This window comes from Lactuca virosa, chromosome 1 (assembly GCF_052849685.1).
Source record: "Lactuca virosa cultivar CGN04683 chromosome 1, Lactuca_virosa_CGN04683_v6, whole genome shotgun sequence".
Taxonomy (NCBI): Eukaryota; Viridiplantae; Streptophyta; class Magnoliopsida; order Asterales; family Asteraceae; genus Lactuca; species Lactuca virosa.
In genome coordinates, this window is record NC_136426.1 from 214,787,629 (window position 1) to 214,793,940 (window position 6,312).

General features: G+C 33.5%; 1 long non-coding RNA gene across 5 annotated transcripts; it reads right to left on the bottom strand.

Annotated features, from left to right (window-relative positions):
* Positions 1–2,689: 2,689 nt before the first annotated feature.
* LOC145164692 (uncharacterized) lies at positions 2,690–5,419 on the bottom strand. 5 transcript variants are annotated; one of them, XR_013739852.1, is made up of 5 exons: positions 5,166–5,419; positions 4,990–5,033; positions 4,760–4,809; positions 3,402–3,493; positions 2,690–2,936 (listed from the first exon to the last, which is right to left on the bottom strand). It is a non-coding gene; the product is annotated as an uncharacterized LOC145164692 (long non-coding RNA). The 5 variants fall into 5 exon arrangements; XR_013739853.1 differs by having other exon boundaries at positions 4,112–4,809; positions 4,990–5,394; XR_013739856.1 differs by lacking the exons at positions 2,690–2,936; positions 3,402–3,493 and adding an exon at positions 3,500–3,792 and having other exon boundaries at positions 4,990–5,405.
* Positions 5,420–6,312: the final 893 nt, after the last annotated feature.

Sequence of the window (6,312 nt, forward strand, 5' to 3'; positions counted from 1 at the left end):
GTGATTTCACTTCCTCCACGGAAGGGATTTAATACTCAAACTATATGTAAACTAGTTAACGTAAGTTGTGAGACTATCTCTCCCCGTACACTTAGAGTACGGGATCCCAATTCCTGTAAGTTATAATCAGAGTCTCTTGTAGGGAGAGCGTGATAATTGTGTATAGATCTATATTGGGATTGACACCCCACACCTCGCTGCTAGCTACAGCCGGACCGGCAGGTCTGCGGGTGACAAGAGTCATAGTATCTTAACGTCAGAAAAACGTTGTGCATGTTATTTCTCGTCATAGTATGGTTATAGCGACTCACATAGGGAGTTAACAATCTTTCAAGTTTACAGGGAAAATTCTACTTTAAAAAGGGGTTTTACTTCTAAATTAAACGAGTTTATGTCGATTTAAACTTGCATAAATTACTTTAAGTATGGAAAAATACTTGTATATTCTCGGTCCTGGGATTTAGGACTACATGATTTTTATAAGGAAAATATTGGATTTTCTTTGGAAACATATTTCTATTAAAACTACTTTTCACCTAGAATTGTTAGACTCCAGCTATAATTGCTAAGTGTATATGCTAGAGTTATATAAGAATCTAGTCACAATCGACTTAGAATTGGTGGGCCCGCCTTATCTCCTGTTCCTTGTTTGGTTGTGGACCTAGGGCAGACCCATTATATTCAACGGTTTATTTAACTTAAATTTTATATAACTTATATACGCTGGGCGATTATAGGAGGAATCTATGGGTCTTTCTAGGGTTCATTATCGCATAACATAGGAGCATTCATTTCACACTTAACTAAGAAAATATTGGATTTTCTGGAAACATACTCTGTCGCTTTTACAAGGAAAACAATTTCTTTCTCAAACAAAACTCTTATGAACTCACCAACTTAATTGTTGACACTTTTCAAAACTACTTGTATTCTCAGGAAATCAGTGAAACAGGAAACCAACAGCATTTTGAGGATACGTTAAATCGTCAAACAGTTCATTTTGTCATCATAATGTAATTGATTTTGAAACATGTAAACATATACTATGGTGTAACCTTTTCAATTATATTTATGATGGTTGTATTTACTTTGAGCACTATTATACTCGTTGTTGTGATACCATACATGAAGTCCTCCACCCCCGGACGTTTCCGCCATCCTTGGTTTGGGGGTGTGACAGTAAAAGAGATTATACTAGAGCTTGTTAGTTTTTCTCGGTGGTAGCTTAGATAAAACGCATTTTGAATAACCATATCTGAGTTGATTGCATGATTAGGAAGGTCACAACAAAACTGAATTTGCTTTTATTACAAATTTCATTTAGTTTATTTCACTACAACTTTTAGTTTTAGTTCTAAATACCCCCCCCCCCCCCCTATTTTTATTATTTTCTGTTAAACAACTAGTATGCGCCTTACGGAAAGAGGCAATGACCATTAGGCTGTGTCCTTGAAGATTCGATCGTGCTTCCATTTGCTACCCATTAGTGCAACCAACAATGATATTTTATTTTCTTAAATCATGAGCGACAGGGTTTTAAAAAATTGGCGCTGTCGCCGGGAACACAGTGCTTCTAATAGTTTTATGCCAAAAACTTTTCATTGTAACATCCATTTTCTATTTAATTATTTAATAAAAGAATAATAGGTATAAATGCAAATAAATTGAATATGATTAATAATAACTAACAAAAGTAATATAAGAAATATAATAGTAATTAATTAAAAACAATTAATCAGCGGAATCTAAAGATTTTTCTATGTGAGGGGTCAAAAAGAACATTTTTGAAAACTCCTTTGAAAAGAAATTATGGAAAAAGGGCGCAATAGCCTCTTTACAATCGAATTCTAGGCCATGTTATGACGTGAGTTTGGGGCTTGAGGCGCTGCTGGCCTACAAACCATATTTACGTTCATATATATATATATATATATATATATATATATATATATATATATATATATATATATATATATATATATATATATATATATACTAGTGAATGCACGGCCCACGAAAAAAAATTAGAAATTTAAAAATGGCGTACAATGTGTGATTTTGAAGTATGTTACCATTTTGTGTAATTTTTGTGTTGTAATATATCATTTCTTTCTCAATGTTTGTATAGTTACATAGGTTATAACCATATTATAAAAGGTATTATTATTATATGATTATTTTGTTTGCTTGTTTTCTTTTGAAAATTTTTCATGTCAATGAGTTGTATCTTGTTAATTAAACAATTATTTTAGGAAGTGAAATTTTGTTTTACCAAACCATTTGATGATAATTGTTTATGTTAGATAAAGTTTACATACACTCAAAACATTTGATGATACTTGTCTGTATTACAATATATAAAAAAAAAATACAAAAACTTTTTGGACTTAATTCTAAAAAAGCAACTACAAAGAGGGATTAAAATTGTAATTTTCTAGAATTTTGAATAATAAAGATAATCTTGAAAAGTACAATGCGACTACTTGCCTACGGCTGTAATTTTGTTGATTGCTCAAGTATAATGCTTTTTTATAAAAAAAAATCATTTGAATGTACATTGTAGTAATAATAAGAAATGGATGTACAACGTTATGACAAAAATATTACTTGCATGCTATCCAGTGTATTACTAATGATTGTTCATAAAATACAAAACAAAGTTCATAAATAAAATATAACATGTTTAAAATGGTCATTCAAAAGGATTTAAAGGTATTATTGTTTATGTATGGGACAAAATCATGATGAAAAGTGATAAGGAGCATAATCGCAAGGTCCTTTTTGGATCTGATCCATAAAAAACCATATAAAAAAGGATCAACCTTCACAAACAATTCACTTTCAGAACCTACAAAAAACAATTACAACCCGTTTTCTTGATTTCCAGTTTCAGCTTCAAGCTTCCTTATAATGTGTCATTCAGTTTGAGCTTCACGCTTCACAAACAATTCACTTTTAGAACCAACAAAAAACAATTAAATCTACATATTCATCAACTTTGACTTCAAAAAATCAAAATCAAGTGTCAGATTCATGATTTTATTATCCAGTTTGTTATTTCTCTTATCCGATTGAGAATTCTTCAATTTCGACTCTAGTTCATCATTCTCCTCAAAAAAACAATGATAACCGAATAAAAAAAAACAATAAATAAAATGCTTTTTCCAAATGCTCATATTGATTAATTTTCTTGGAAATCTAAATGTTGATGAGATTTTAACAACAATTGAAATTATATTTCAATAGTCAAGGAAATAAGTAGTTAGGTAAAATACACACTATGCTAATAGATTGCTTTTTAGAGGGCCAAACTATTAGAGATGCAATCACCAGGTATGACAATCTTAGATATTATCCAAAATCGTAACACCACAATCATCGGCTTAAATGGGAAAAAATACCTGATATTTTTGTGATTATAATTGTGGATCATGAAGTAAATAGATAAGAAGGAAGAAACTTAGTTCTCGAAGCTCAAGTTCAGCAAAACAACCTGAAGTAATCATTTTACACAAAATTAACCAAAAAAATAAAAATAAAAAACAAACAAGTATCGGAAGAATAATAAAATGATGAAATACATGTTAAAAATATTATTACATTCATGCATGTTGCTCATATCTGATGTTAACTTCCTTTGCTAATAACTATAACTCTATAAATTGAATACACAATAACCAAGACGTTTTAATATTATATTCAACATAGAACATGGATGTAAACTGATTTGTGTTCTAAGATATTATTTTATACACCTACCTATGATAAGATCGCCTTTGTCAAAAACTGTAGCTAAAAAAAGAAATTCAAATCATCAACTTCAAACTAATTACATCAAAACAATAGTCATATTAAAAACAATTAAATAAAGTTGACAACAAATTACTCTCCATTTGATCCCCTCCCATCACTACAAAACTCTGGGTTATCACCACCAATAACAAACCTCTCAATGGCCATATATCTCTATCTTCTTCCCTAAAAATGCTTAACCATGTATTCACTCCAAACATACAAAAGAGACTTGGGAAACCCACATAAATAAATGACTGAAGTATCCATTCAAGCATTACAACAAACACTTGGCGTACGTAGAAGATACAAAACTTACAGAGAAAATTTAAAGAAAATCCAATCTTTTCCATGTTTTTCTGTCTGGATGTTGCTGATTTTTGCCAAATTCTAGAACATGTCGACCAATTAAATAAAGTTGACAACCCAAAAACCCACTACCAAAACCACATGAATTGTTATTTGCTACAAAATAAAATTGAATAAAATGGAGATGACAGAAGCTTTGGTACACTTAGGTTGGTATCATCCTGCATAAAAGTGAAGTAAAGTGGATAGATGCTGATATGAAATTAACAAGAGCAAAATTGGGAAACTTGAGAGAAGGAAGAGGTGCAAATACCTGTTATAGAAGAGTAAGAGAGATAAAGTGGCATGGTCGTCGGTCATAGGAGAAAAAGTCCCAAAATATCTTATTAATCAGTTATAAGTTATCAATTTCAGAAACATGAAATGAAGTTGATTCATCGATGGGATGGTGAAGGATTTTGAGAAAATTAAATAAGTCGGTGAAGAAGAAATAAACCCATGGGTATTGGCTTCCGCTTAAAGGAAATTTTGTGTAAATTGACGAACAACATACCGATAATGAAACCGGGAAACCGCAAAAGGCATGAGATGCAAGCAGAAGGCATTAGATGTAAATAAAAGAGAGAGCAGGGAATTAAGCAAGAAAGTCAACGATTACCTTCATGAGAAACAAGAAAGACCGTGATCTTGGCTTCCATGCCATCGTTTCTGATTAAACAAGAAACATAAAATAAAAACCATGATGATTTAGGCAAAAACAGAACATATGAAATTGAGTTTCAAAATTTACATAAACTCTTTACAACATATAAAGCAGTATCTTAAAGAGAAGACTTTAAGCAACGGAGGTAAAATAGAAAAAAACAGAAATCAAAAACTAAAAACTACCTTGTTGAAAGATAAGAGACTGGTGAATCGCTTTGTATTGTTTCCTGAGATATAAAAAACTCACGAAACTTTAGGTGGTGTAAGGAGATATGACCAGGCGACTGTGTCTGTTGATGTATGGTGGTGAGTCATCTGATGGAAGTGAATGGTTTACTTCCACCACATTGGTATCTTACCTCTTTCATCTTACTATGATCCCAAAATCCCCAAATAGAATTTCTATGAACAATCATCTTTTAAGTCATTTGAATTTGAATCCTTGCTAATTCTCGCCGAAGACAGATGCTCTCCAATACATCAACCAGGAAAATAGTTTTAGGGCTACAAATATTAATAGATTTAGAGTCAACATCGAGTCGGCGTGCAGAGGAGTCGGCGTGAAGAGAAAGTCAAGAGGTGACTCAGCCGCAATCAAGGGAGGTGGCGGTAAAAGGAGATGCAAGAGTGGAAAGCTGCTGGAACATCCTAATTTTCCAGTTTAAAAATTTTCTTTTTAATTAACTGTCTCATAAAAATATTCATAAGAAAATACTGTGAAAACACATCATCCCATAAACAATGCATCATGTCTGAAAACCCAAGTCATAAAATAATAACATATCAGAGTACAATCCCTGAAAACTCCATACGGAAATCATGTGTGTGTGTGATGCGCTGCTACACTGCCGACTCCTTCCCCTTATATGAAGAGGTCCTGAAACCCAAAACTAAAACTATAAGCACAAAGCTTAGTGAGTTCCCCCATCATACCACATACCATACAGACATATCGCATTCATACTGCCGGGCAATTCTGGGGTGCCCGACCTACCCAGTACGGCCATTCTGGGGTGCCGACCTACCCGTGTCAAGCCATTCTGGGGTGCTAACCTACCCATGTCAAGCCATTCTGGGGTGCTGACCTACCCTTCAGTCCTATCAACCGAACCTCGGGGACTATTCCACCCCCTACTGCTACTATCACATATATCATAACGTAAACATATTGTCAGACGTTTCTGGGGTGTCCGACTTACCCTTCGGTCCTAACAACCGAACTTGAGGACTATTCCCTCCCTACTACCACTATCACATATAACATAACATGCCAGCATATAATCATATCATCACATACTGTCAGACATATATGGGGTGTCTAACCTACCCTCCGGTCCCAACAACCGGACTCTACTACTGTCACATATACATATCGTGCTAGCATATAACATATCAGGTAGTAGCAAACCTAGATGAATATCACAAAGACAATCATCCAATCATACAACTCCTACTGATGGGGCGGCATTTTGGCCGTAGACCCACCACTACTGGAAGGTAACTCAC